Source organism: Canis lupus, chromosome 5 (genome assembly GCF_003254725.2).
Source record: "Canis lupus dingo isolate Sandy chromosome 5, ASM325472v2, whole genome shotgun sequence".
Classification (NCBI taxonomy): domain Eukaryota; kingdom Metazoa; phylum Chordata; class Mammalia; order Carnivora; family Canidae; genus Canis; species Canis lupus.
This window is the reverse complement of record NC_064247.1, coordinates 29,393,462-29,407,243: the sequence shown is the minus strand read 5'-3', so window position 1 is coordinate 29,407,243 and position 13,782 is coordinate 29,393,462. Positions and strand designations below refer to the sequence as shown.

The 13,782-nt window shown below is 48.6% G+C and overlaps 1 long non-coding RNA gene across 1 annotated transcript; it reads right to left on the bottom strand.

Moving 5' to 3' along the window:
- Positions 1-3,669: 3,669 nt before the first annotated feature.
- On the bottom strand, positions 3,670-5,531 carry LOC112671548 (uncharacterized). The gene is made up of 2 exons (XR_003143684.3): positions 5,215-5,531; positions 3,670-3,871 (listed from the first exon to the last, which is right to left on the bottom strand). It is a non-coding gene; the product is annotated as an uncharacterized LOC112671548 (long non-coding RNA).
- Between the last annotated feature and the right edge of the window lie 8,251 nt (positions 5,532-13,782).

Sequence of the window (13,782 nt, the reverse complement as noted above, 5' to 3'; positions counted from 1 at the left end):
ATGATCTGATAGTTACTGAATGTAATTGGACCTCAAGTTTGCAAAATAAATGAAAATTTAAAAGCTGAAAAAAAATAAAAAAAATATATATTTTGCCAACTAATTGGCATTTTTAAGTAGTAGCTGTTCCATATTAAATAAAATAGTGTATATAATATTTTATAAATTATTTATTTGAATTATATATATAAATTTTTTACATATAAGTGACTATCAATCATGGACATGACAATTTTACATATTTCTTTATTTATAAATGTATATGTGTATTTAATAATTTAATATATTCACTTCTGATTAGCACCACATAGAGTTGCTATAATCATAGGTCAGGGTGGGGGCGCCTGGTGGGCTCTGTTGGTAGAGTAGGTGACTTAATCTCAGGGTTGTGGGTTCAAGCTCCATGTTGGGTAAGGAGCCCACATTAAAAAAATAAAATAAAAATAAATAAATACAAATAAAAGTGAAGGTGTCCCTCTAACCGGCTGCCATCCTCAGTGTTGGGCACCATGGCATTGGGGATGGGTGGGAGTTTCCAGGGTGAGTGGGTGCAGGGCTGGGTCAGGACATGGAGGAGGAAGAGGGAGGTGATAAGATAGGGTCCAGGTCCAGCCACTGAGATTGACCTGCCCGGGAACAGGTGTAATCTTCCCAGGTTGGGGGCAAGGAGGAGAAGGTGTCCTGCACTGAGGCCTGAGTCTGCTGTGGTGTAGAACCCATTCAGGGCAGTGAGAGCAGGGAAGTGAGCAGGAAAACATCAGATCTGAGTATGTGAGGACTCATAGCACATGCTTACTTTTTGTCCCCCTTAGCATTCTCGGGGGAGAAGCCGAATTCATGAATTTAAGCCAGGCAAGAATTTTTTCTTTCACCTTGTTTACTGTGCAGATCTGCTTTCTCCTCTCTTGCATCAGTGAGTTGGGGACGTATGTTGCACAGGAGCGATGACAGCAGCTTTACCAGCAGCATCTGCTGTGAGTCCTCAGCTGCTTAACCCTGATGTTGCCCTGCTCACTCGGACGGCCAGGCTCTGTGCGTCTGCTTCTGCACGAGACGCTGGCTTTCTGAGAGATCCCCGCACTTGGTCAGCAGCTCCCGAGCAAAGCCAGCAGCCCCGTGCCCTGTAGGCCCAGCTTGTTGTGAACAAAGAGCCAAGACAGCAAAGGGAGGCCAGGTCTGGGAGGAGCTCTGGCTTTGAGAAATCACCCCCACCCCAGCACACTGGCCTCATTGCCCCTGTCTGGAGCCTGTGCTCATGCGCAGCATCCCCAGGGCTGGACAACGGTCCCAGGCCCTCCCTCTGTAGGCTGTGAGACCCCCACACAGCAATCATGGGACCCAGAGGCCAGGGTCTGTCCTCCCAGGGCACCCCCAGCAGTAAGCCAAATGCGGAGCATGAGTGCTTCCTTCCGATACTGCTTTGTGACGTGATGCAAATACTCCTTTCATTTTTAACCTAAAGCCAGCAGACGGCGTTCCCTCCTGGGTGTGATGTCCGTTTTTACCTGATTGTCGTTTCCTACATCATCCCTTTGTTTTCACGAATGCGGTGATTTTCCATCATCCTGACTCTCTGTCATTAACTGGGACTGTTGGCCTTGGGACATCTTGGCAAGGGCGGCATGGTGAAGGTTGGTCTTTGCTTCTGCTGATTAGCAAGCCAGTTGTCACCACTTGACAGCAGTGGAAAGCACCCAGTATTCACTGTAGCAAAGTACGGACTTGTCCGCTCAGGGCCTGGCCGCCCACCCGAGGTAGAGCAGCCGGTCCCAAGGATGCATGGGTGCTGTTCTCCACGAGTGTTTGAAGCTCAGCGTGGGACCCAGACCCCTTTACCCATGGGAACAGTGTAACACGTGAAGTCGAGTCCGTGGGTACACGAGGCACTGCCCTGAGGCTGGCAGGTGTTCTCTTCATGGCCTCTGTCCTGTGGAGTGCCCAGACTCCACCTGCTCTCCACTCAGCAGTGGCTGGTGACCTCTCTCCAGTGTCAGTGTCATCATAGGATGTGGTGCCTAATACCCTCCCTGACCCCAAGCCCTATATCAAAGCAAGCCTCCATCCTGTCCCACAGATACTTGTCTGGTCTTCATGCTTTTCTCCATCTCCTTGGCAAAGGCTGTGGTCTCAGCCATGATCCATTCCTGCTCTGGTGGTGAGAACTGTTGCCTGTCCTCCCCAGGCTGGCCATATCACCTTCAGATGTCCCAGGACTGCCACCAAACCTGGCACGTGTCATACAGGTCTCCTTACAACCCACTTGACAAGACATCTGCCTCCACACCAAGTCCTGATGTTTTCTTGGAGTTCCTGAGAACTGGCCAAGCTCTGCAGAAAGTCTCCTCCAATGGCCAGAAAGGGGGTCACTTGTTCCTCAATGCGTTGGCACAGCAGAGTGGATGGGAGTGTCACGATGATGGATCCCTACCCCTTGCTCTCAGGAAGCTCCCTACAATGAAACGACTCAATGAACATGCTCGTCACATAACTGTGTCTGTGATGCTGTCCATTCAAGGACCGAGGAGTAACTCACTTGTCCTGAGCTGGGGGCCTGGAAGTCACTAAAGATGTTACTTGAGCTGATCCTTACAGTGCGACTAGCACATCCTGAAGCCTTCCTAGGAGAGAGGTCAGTGTTTGCAAAAGTGTAGAAGCCTGGGAGGGATGGGGACGCTTAGAGAATTGCACACAGTATCCTATGGTTCAGGCTAAGGCAGATGGACAGAGCATCATCAGAGACCAGGCAGTCAGGTCAGGGAAGCAGAAGGCCGGAAGCATAATGTCTGCTGAAGAGTCATGCGTCCTGGCCTGTTGGTCTTTGTAGCACCCTACAGACCTTGGATTTAATGTTTGTTTGTTTTGTTTTGTTTTGTTTTAATTTATGATAGTCACACAGAGAGAGAGAGAGAGGCAGAGACACAGGCAGAGGGAGAAGCAGGCTCCATGCACCGGGAGCCCGACATGGGATTCGATCCCGGGTCTCCAGGATCGCGCCCTGGACCAAAGGCAGGCGCTAAACCGCTACGCCACCCAGGGATCCCCTTTAATGTTTTTTTAAAAAAAGGTTTTATTTATTTCCTCATGAGAGACACAGAGAGACAGAGACACAGGCAGAGACAGAAGCAGGCTCCCTGCAGGGAGCCCAATGTGGGACTCAATTCCAGGACCCTGGGATCATGACCTGAGCCGAAGGCAGATGCTCAACCACTGACCCACCCAGGCATCCTGGGTTTAGTGAGTTAAGAAAAGTTTTTAATTATTTTAAAAATATTTTTTATGATCTCCTAGTGATAAAATCTGGAAAGATGTAGGCAAAACTAAAACTTAAATCTAATAAAATTTGCAAACAAACTACTTATTTCCATACATTTGCTTCCATTATTTTAATATTAAATCAAGATACACAAGAAAGTGGGCTCTGACATTTCCCTTTTGATTTTATGTTTCTGTATAAACATTTAGAGAATCAGGTTCATGTACCTTTCTAGATTAAAAAAAAGAGTTTACATTTTGTTAATTTAAAAAAGCAGAGGCCTGAATATTCCCGGTTGAGAGCTGACTTCCTGTTCACTTCAGTTTCTTAAAGATTTATTGCACAGTAAATTAATTGCAAACCTTCCAGCAATGTTTTACTCCATTATGTATTACTTAAAAAAGAAAAAAAATGAGTTTTCCCTTTTGAACAATGAGTGGTTTATTTTAAAGTAGGTGGAAGGTAATGTGAAGGAAAAACCCCAGCTTCGCAGATGCGTGTTTCAGGATTTGCCAAGTACTTGGCGGAGGGTTGCAGGACTTCAAAGGGCTGGAAAGTATAATGTAATGTGAGAACACGAAGGTCTTGTTTCTTTTTCAGCTTTCTCTCCCTAGTTCTCTGCAAAACACCAACAGAGAGAGGCGGGATTTTCAGAAATGGCATTCCCTGGCGGAGAGTAGGTGCATGGCCGGGGGAACGCAGGGCATGGCCATGAGCTCCATATTTGCATCCAATTGCTTTGTCCTTGGACAAAAGCTTTATGCTCCTGGGTGCATCTGATAGCGTGTGTGCTCTGAGTTCCCCCTGCTCCATGGAGCAACTGTCCAGAGCCAAGCCAGTGACAGCGGACAGAGCGAGCATGAAGCGGGCGGTCCTCCGCGGGTTGGATGCTCCTGTGCATGCTTCCGGTACCTTGCGGACATCAGGCTGGGTGTCCTCCGAACCCCCCACGAGCCACTGCTGCCAGCCCAGTACCTCCATCCTTCTCCTTTGGGGGATGGGGCCTGAAAATCTCAGCAGGAAGAGGTCCTTGGGGCTCTGGGGCTCAGGGGTGTAGGGGCAGCCAGCTCTGGCCCAGTCAGGACCCCCGGCACGGACAGAGCGACACAGGGAAGGCATTTATTTCAGGGAGGCCGACACCGGGAGGACACCTCCCAAGTTCTGAAGATCCGTCCAGGCCACCATGGGGAGAACGTGGGGCAGGGGTCGGTGGGTCCGTGCAGGTGGCAGGGAGGGTCAGTCACTCAGGGTCAGGAAGGGCCTGTCAGTGTCAGGGCTTGGGGGGTAGTTTCTGTGCCATCGCAGGTCCTCTGCGCCCCCCCCCCGCCCTTGACTAAGTTAAGGGAGACGCTGAAAAGAGCTGCACTAATTAGGGAGTGCAGACTGCCATCCTGGGCCAGGCAGAACACACCCAAACCTGCATCTCTGCTGTAAGGATTTTCGTTTCAGGAAACAGCAGATGCAAGGGAAACCCTGAAAACCACAGTGTTACCCTCTCACAGGGGACATTTTTACATTTATGAAGGAGCCCTACCTCCACGCAGGAAGACCAGGAGGCTCAAGACTGCGGGGTCTAAGCAGGAGGCAGCCCCTCCCCGGGGTCCTCCCCCGCCCCACACAGTGTGTCCTGACTGGTGCTTCGGCAGGTACTCCAGCCACTTCAGGGACCTCCCCGCCCCCGGTAGCTCCACAGATGCCTGCTGTACATGCCAGGAACCTGCGTGTTGTTCCCGTTAATCTGTCTTTAATTACGGCCGAGGACTAGGGGTGCAGGGAAAGCTGTCTGCCGTCCTCTACACGGAGAGAGGAGGCACCTGTTCGGATCTGACTCCTCTTGGTGGCGCAGGGGGCGGAGAGGAGGCTAGCCTGGACCACCTGCTCAACCCTGGGGCACGACGACGTGTCTTTCCCCTAGGTCAGGGAGGTGACTTCCGATGGGATGAGGTCTGCTGGAACCTTACCTGCTGTTCTTGGAAGACCTGGTGTTCCCACCTGCCAGCTGCGTGAGGACGGGCGAGCCAGAGGACAGTTTCATGCCTCCCGTGAGAATGCAGACACACCAACACGATAGTGAAACCATTTCTTTTAGAAGTCGTTTCTGTCCTAGTGAGAGCAAGGCTCTGATTTACCGGGAGCACAGGTGTAAAGGAAGGTGGAAGGGAAAGCGGCCTGAGGGTACTTAGATTTGGGCAGAGATTGCGAGGGGACAGGCTGGCCTAGAAGCCCGGTGGTGCTGCTGCGTGCAGAGGAGAGGGGAGGAGCGCATTCAGCATGGCCTTGAGGCAATTCTGGCTCAGGCCAGGCTGCATGCAAATGCTGCCTTTACACAGAAGGAACTTGCATTTAAAGTTTCTTCTAGAGAAGGAATGAAAATTAGATTTTCAAAAACTATACAGAGGGAAAAAAAACTATACAGAGGAAAATAAAACCCAATCCTAGAAAAATATATGCCATTTTTTCCTAATAGTTCAGTTATTAAAGTAGAGTTAAACTCCATAAGTGCAGAGTTAAACTCCATTTTTCTATCAAGAAGTCATTATAAAGGAGCTATGTCTACAAATATGATTTTTCTTCTGAGCCATTTTCGGCCTCAAATACATTTTGGAAATGTGTTACAACCACCTCTTTTGGTGATCAGGATGCCAGCACGGGACTTTAAGCAATACATTAAAAAGTCCCAATTACCAAAAAAAAAAAAAAAAAACTGGATAAATGTGCGTTTGTTTAAAGCCAGGGTTGGGAAAGTACAGCCTGCAGGGCAAATCTAGTCCTCACTGTCTTTGTATGGCCAGTGAGTGATGAATGGTTCATATTTTTCAATGGCTGGAAAAAATCAAAATAAGACTGACATTTTATGACAGGTGAGAAGTGTATTACATTGAAATTTAGTCTCTCAGCCGTGCCCACTCAGCTGCTTGCCAGTTAGAATGGCAGATCAAATCGTTGAAGCAGAATGTTTGGCCGCAGAGTCCAAGACATTTATTATTCAGCCCTTTACAGAAGATGTTTGCCAGCCTCTCATGTGCAACGTTTGTTCCAAAGGGTGTTCTGTGCAGTAGTCTCACCAGGTACTCTCCATGTAAAAGCCTTCCATGGCAGGTTGGCAGAGTTTGCATGTCATAATCCACTTTCAGACAATCATTGTCTACACTGACTTTTTAAAGGACCTGAGAAGTCTTGCAGTGAGTAAGTCCTGTTTAACTTTTTTAAGCCAGTTTTCAAAGCTTATTTGACTTCGGAACCATCCCCATTCCCACCACACTGGTTAACAGCATTAGACTGAAAGAAATCTACCGCAGGAGCGTTCAGGCTGGACGTTTCACAGGTGGGAGGTATTTTTAAGCAGGTTCCAGTTTGTCCTTTGACTGGACATCCTCCCACAGGATGCTTTATGCTCCTAAGGAGTGTTCCAGGTTATTTTGTCCAGTTATCGCAGTCACAGATGGGGAGCTGGGCCATGGTCCTCTCACATGCTGTTTCTTCTGCCTGGAAGGCTCCTTCTCTGTCCACCTGTCTTCATCCTTTGCCTCCTCCAAGCTGAGACCCCAATGCCACCTTCCTGGCCTCACTGACCTCCCTGGCCTCCCTGGCCTCCCTGACCTCCCTAAACTCTCTGACCTCCCTGAACTCCCTGAACTCCCAAAGGAAAACCCAACCTGTCCCTCTCGCACTCTCTAGACACCCTGACTGTGCTGTTCCTCTCCATAGTACTTAACCCTTCCTAACACGCCCTGCATGGATGTAGTTTTTTAAAAATATAGTCAGCCCTCATTAGGACGCTAGCGTCTCAGGGATTTTATCTGTCGCGTTGTACCACAGCCCAGGTTAGTGCATGATGTGTCTGCCATGTATCAGTGTGTACTGGGGCATGGTCGCCCTTTGTATCCTCTGCAGGAAGGCAGGTAAGATCTTAGCATCTCGGGTGTTGGAGTCAAATCCTGAGTATGGCGCTTAGTAGTAGTTGCAGTTTGGACTCTGTTTCCCCTAGAGCCCAGTGATAGAGATGAAACTCAGGTTTATTTATCATCCCCTTGTGAACAGCAACGCCCTGGCTGGCAGGGCCCGAGAGCTTTGGATCACGATGCTCTGTGTCCTGGAGCACGGTTACCACCCCCAGACCCTCCTGGCTGCGGAAGCTTGGGTCCTGACCTTTGTGCTGCTGGCAGGGGAACGTCCATCTCCCCGAAATAGTCTTCTCAGTGAGAAGTACATTTTAGGCTGGGTTTGATGTAGTGTAGAGAGAGATCCGGGGGCCAGGGCAAGGAGCGGTGAGTGTAAGCTGTAGGCTGCTTCACAAGGCCTGCTTGTTTGATTTCCTGCTGTTCCTTTCTCCAGGGATGGTGGGGATGGTGGGGTTGGTGGGTCCACCAGACCCACAACGGCCCTGTGACCTGCCTCAGGGGGGTTGTGGCGCGGTGAGTTCAGCGACCTTCCCATCTCCACTGCTGGCTCAAGCCCCTGACCTCACCTCAAGCCCTGGCTCTGGCTGGCACAGTTGGGAGTGCGTCCTCCGCCTTCCTGGGCCTTCCCATCGCTGCCATCGCCTCATCTTCTGTGTCTCATTAGGACTCCCTCCCTGGATGTAGGGCCTACACAGTATCACCTACATCCGAAAGACTGTATTTCCATAGAAGGTCCCATGCCAAGGTCCCCCTGCGGGGGCCTCTGCTGGGGTATCCAGGGCATAGGATCCCAGGATGGTGGTGCCATGGGCATGAGGTGTGGGCACAGCCCATCCCCACAGGGAAACAGAGGTTTTTGCTGAGGAGTGAATATGAGACTCCATTCACATCACAGAACTCTTTCTGGAAGTTATAGTATGAAACAGAGTATGTTTTCTGCCTTTTTTAATGCTTGTTTTTATGTAGCATCACACACATGTCAGGTGCATTTAGTTCTGTAAGCAGGGTAATCCTCAGGGTTGAACCCAGGAGCAGTAGTAGCTTTTGGACTGGAGAACCGTCATCCCCGTGCCATGGGAGGGTTAGCACGAGGACCACAGTGCCCGGGACAGGCAGGCCTCCTGGGCTGACACCGTACTCAGCACCCATGGCCCACAGCCTGGCCCGAGCACAGGGCTGCCCCAAGGCCATGGCAGGCCGCTGGGAGGACCAGCCTCCACCAGGCTGCTGGATCCTCTCTACAGAATCTGGGATTTTGAACCACAGGTGCAGAGAGGGGCCTCCAGGGTGACCCTTGTTCACATGTCTCTTTCTGTTTCTGCTCCAAGGGCGAACCGGGTCCTCATTCGTGCTGTGGGGTTTGTCCGAGTGAATGCAGCTCATTTTCTGTAACCCCAAGAACCTTACGTAATGCTGGAGTCAGAAGAGAATAAACACAACGTCCAAAGGGCAGGATGCGTAAACTTGAGCTCATTGAAGTGTGCGGGTGGACTTCGAGGTGCCTTAACTTCCATTCTGAACGCTGGAGGCTGGGCCAGGGAGCCAGGACGGACCAGAGGAAGCGCCGGCCTTACTGCTCAGCCCTGAGCATTTCTCTTGCCATTTGTGATCTGGCTTGAAAAATCTGTAGCCCAGAAGCCGAGGAAGACAAAATAGAATGGCAGCTAAAGTGACCAGAGTTTATAGGAAATGTCCACAGCAAAGATTTCACATTTTCTGTATTTGGAACCATGAAATTAAAAAAAAAAAAAAAGATTTTACTTATTTATTCATGAGAGACACACGGAGAGAGAGAGAGGCAGAGACACAGGCAGAGGGAGAAGCAGGCTCCCTGAGGGAAGCCCAGTGCAGGACTCAATCCCTGGACCCTGGGATCATGCCCTGAGCCGAAGGCAGATGCTCAACCACTGAGCCACCCGGGCATCCCTAGAACCATGAAATTAAAGAAGAAAAGCCACACACATATTTCCTTCTCTCTCCCTCTTAGTTTTTACTTAAATTCCAGTTAGTTCTCACACGCTGTTCTATTGGTTTCGTGGGTAGGGCTGGTGATTTGCGCTGCCATACGGCACTGGGTGCTCATCCCGACAGGTGTGGTCCATACAGGTGTTTTCCTTCTTAGCGTATGCATTGAAAACTGTTTGTTACTGCATTTGACTTATTCATTTAACGTAATGACATTTGCGTGTGGTATTCTTAGTAAAATAGAACTGACCTATTTCCTTATGGATCTGTGAGACAGGGAGAGGGGAGGATGGGAAGCATCTGAAGGTCTTGTGTGCAGAGAGCCAGGGAGAGCCCTGGAATAGGGTTTTTCCCCAGCCTGTGGTATCCTCGAGAATGCATCTGCTATTTCTGTGGGAGTCGTGGCCACCTGGTCTCTTTAATGATATTTCCCTTCCAATCCAACTTTTGTATTTTTTAAATATTCTTCCAATCCAACTTTTGTATTTTTTAAATATTCTTTGCATACTGAGGATAAAGGTGCACATCATGTGTCAAAAGTATCTTCCAACCTTTTTAACCAGTGTCTTATTACTTGAACTTCAATGAATGCATTTATATAGATTATAAAATATAATCAAGAGATTATACTTGGGTATTTAATTATAATCACGTATAACATGTTTTTATATTTGTTTCAAAAAATAGAGTTGTTGTGGCCGCCACATAGAGGTGGAATGGACCCTTCCCTTCCCCCAGACTTGGTTTGGGTGTACAGACAGATGATGCCGTGCCCACACCAAGAGGGAATGAAAGTCTTATTATTCACATAATGAGGCTTTCTGGGGAGGTGGGGTGGCTCCCAAGCAGATCTAGGAATGGCCTGAGAGAGCAGGGAGAGGAGGCTGACTGCTTTCATTGTGATCAGGGGGTGGGGTCCCATGTTGGTCAGGCTTGCATGACATGAACTTCCCTTTGGTGCCAAAGGAGGAAACACCCAGGGTTTCTTATCAGCTTGCCCAGATGTGGGGCAGCATAGAGAAGGGGTGAGGCTTGAAAGCTGTCACCAGTCACACATCAATAATAGAGTCAAACTATTACAAGAATAAGAGACTTAAAAATCTTTGTTTATTAATAATAAAATGTCTAATTTGTAGCTTATTACTTTTTCTCCATGATGTTCAGTAAAATAAAAAAAAACACTTAAGCACATTCATTAAAAATTAGCATTAAGGTCTTAGAAAGATGGGTGGATGAGTGGATGGATGGGTGGGTGGATGGATGGGTGGGAGGGTAGGTAGGTGGGTAGATGGATAGATGGATGGAAGGACGGATGAGAGCATGGATGGAGGGAGGATGGATGGAGATGGTGGGGAATGGTAAATTCCCAAAAGGTGTCACTAGAAGGCAGTGTTTGTGTCTGTGCTACAGCAGGTGGCTGTGGAGGCAGGATCCCATCAACCACAGGTGTGGGAACCTCCCTGACGCAGCCCCTCATGGCAGACCTTTCGTGCCCACCGCCTTCTAAAATGCTAAGAGTTAGTGAATCATGACATTTTTCTCTTTGCAAGTACTCTTAGATATTATCTGCTCTGTCCCAGTTTCCAAATTTTTCAGTCCAACAAAGAGAGGGACAGCCAAACCTTAAACTCTGTGGGGAGGGGGAGGTACATCCCTCAGCAATTTAGCTCAGATGTCTCCAAGTTGGGAGCCAAAAATAAAGATAATACATTGAGCAATTTCTTCATTGAAAAACAAAAAACCACCAAACGCTATAATTTCCTGCAGCAGAGACCTTACACTGACAGGGCTGCCCTGGTTCTGGGTTCTGGGTTCTGGACAGTGCCAGCTGACCAAGGAAGTCCTGTACTCCTGAGGAGCTTTCCGCAAATCAGCCGGCTCTGCCATCTTGGTCCTAAAGCCCAATCGCTTTCTTATCTTGGCCTCAGGCCCAGCCTACCTGGCCTTTTTTCTTATCGTAAGTGACAGCATTTTTAAAAATCTGAAAGTTCCAGCTGTGACTCCCATCCCAGCCTCTGTGAATGCAGAGGTTTTCTACATTACCTCATAGGAGCATTTCACGTGCCGGGGCACCCTCGGCTCTGTTTATCTCAACCTGGGCTCCTCACGTCCCTGCTCTCTAGTGTCCCTGCTCTCTAGTGTCCCTGTTCTCTAGTGTCCCTGTTCTCTAATGACTATGGAGAATGTGGCTTGTCACATACGAGTACAGTGAGTCTGCCCCAACCATTCTTTCCTTGCTCGCTGCTGCATCTGCTACATGTGCATCACGTGAGCCAGGCTCCTCGTCAGCTAGAGAGACAACAGGGCATGTCCCTCTCCCAAATCTGAAGTGCAATCAGTAAGATGCAGTAGAGCAAATATAATGGGAGGGTTTCCTGTCAAAGTCGAAAAATTATTGAAAGATTATTCTGAAACATGGATTATTGCAGAGCTAGGCCTCTATCTACGAGGTAGGATGCTAATGTCCACCCACCGAGCTAAGTGTGAAATTTGGGGTGGGTGCATATAAGCCATGTAGCACAGTTCCCAGCCCTTGGCAGGCATTAGGTCTGTGGAGACATGGCAGACGAGCCCCCCAACTGTGGGAGTTCCTCCCAGGCAGAGGGCCCAGCACAGAGACACCAGGTACATCTGTCAGGTCCCCAGGCAGCGGGTGCTGAGGCAGAGCTGGGAGTCCAGGGGGTTGTCGGGAGTCCTGTTGGTAAGGGGTAGAGGGCAGGGCTCTGGCCCACCCAGGGCTGCCTCCCCCATCCAGTGCAGCCCTTAGTATAGATTGTTGAATGAATGGATGGGACTGCAGAGACGCCCCAAGTGACCTCTGTGGGGCAACAGCTGACCTCTCTCTAGCACATGCTGCTTTCTGGAATCAAAGGGGTAGGCTGGACCATTGTCTGTGGCCCAGAGCAGTTTCACGCTGGGCTGGAACGTGTCCTGTGGTGCCTCTCACGGCCTCGCCTCCCTGCCCAGCATGTGGTTCTCACACAAGTGAGTCAAGAGTGGTGAGAGGGTAGCCTGGGAACAGAAGGTACGCAGCTCCTGCTCCCATCCGCACAACAACCAAGCCCTCTCACAAAATGTATAATGTCCTAAGTAACCAAGAAAAACTCTTAGGAAGACTTCCCGGGGCGCCTAGGGGCTCAGTCGGTGGAGCGTCTGCCTTGGGCTCAGGTCACGGTCTCCGGGTCCCAGGATCAAGTTCAGCATCGGGCTCCCCACACAGCGGGGTTCTGCTTCTCCCTCCCATGCATTCCCCTGCTCGGTTCTCGGGCACATGAATGCTTGCTCTCATTCTCTCTCTCTCTCTCTCTCTCCAAAAAAAAAAAAAAAAGATCTCCCATACAAGGGAAATTCACTATGTCCAAAGTTCTGAACTGTGTCGAAAAGAAAGTCTTCAAAATTGTGTTTCAAAGGGTCTTACCACAGGGGGGCCTGGATGGTTTGGTCGGTGGAGTGTCAACTCTCGATCGCCGGGTCATGAGTTTGAGCCTCATGTTGAGTGTAGAGATTTCTTAAAGTAAAATAAATAAATAGATAGATAGATAGATGATAGATAGATAGATATAGATAGAAAAAAGAAATTGCTCTTATAAGCAGGGGGTAGTGTGGGGGGTAGGTCCTTCTCCAGTGCCTGTGGGCCTCCGTGGGGCTGTGGCCTCTTTCCCAAGTGTGTGATGCCGCATCTTCTCCAGCAGCTGGTTGGGTGTGATTTAGCACAATGCTGTTCCTCTAGCCTGTCTGTCCACACCAGTCAAGGTAAAACTGAGCCAGAGGCTATAAATAACTGACCACCGTACAGCCACAGTTCCAGGAGTTGTTTAAAAACCTGAGACATTGTGAAAAGTTACCATTCGAAAAAAAAACACCTAAAATTCCCTGAACTATCTTGACCTTTTATGACAACTACATTACATAGTTTCACATTTATTATGGAATGATGCTCTGAATTCACTTCAAAATGTTTTAGTCTCTTTCTTGGAATTTCATGATCTTTGTGGCTTTATTAGCAAAAGGAAAGAAAAGTAGAAGTACCAGGAAGCTGTAAATTATGGTTGTTTTTTTACTTAAAAAAACTCCCAACAAACCTGAATCATCACTGCCGGCTTTCATGTTCATGCCACTAGAAGGTGCTAGCAGGACCACAGCAAAAACAAAACAACAAAACAAAACAAAACAAAACAAAACTTCCCATACAAGGAAAATTCAATATGTCCAAAGTTCAGAGTTTAATGTCATTTCAAATGTGACAAACCACACGAAGAAGCCCGGCAGCCCACGGAGAAATACATGTATATGTTTATTTTTGAAAAATACATGTATATGTTTATTTTGAAAATTTTTGTATATGTTTGTTTGTATTTTGATTTAAGAAGACAGCATGTAAAGGTCTGATTTTGCTCTAAAAGGGAAACACCTGGGATCCCTGGGTGGCGCAGCGGTTTAGTGCCTACCTTTGGCCCAGGGCGCGATCCTGGAGACCTGGGATCGAATCCCACGTCGGACTCCTGGTGCATGGAGCCTGCTTCTCCCTCTGCCTGTGTCTCTGCCCCTCTCTCTCTCACTGTGTGCCTATCATAAATAAATAAAAAATTAAAAAAAAAATAAAAAAAATAAAAGGGAAACACCTAATTATCAATTTCGTTATTAATGTGCAGTCCAGGAGAG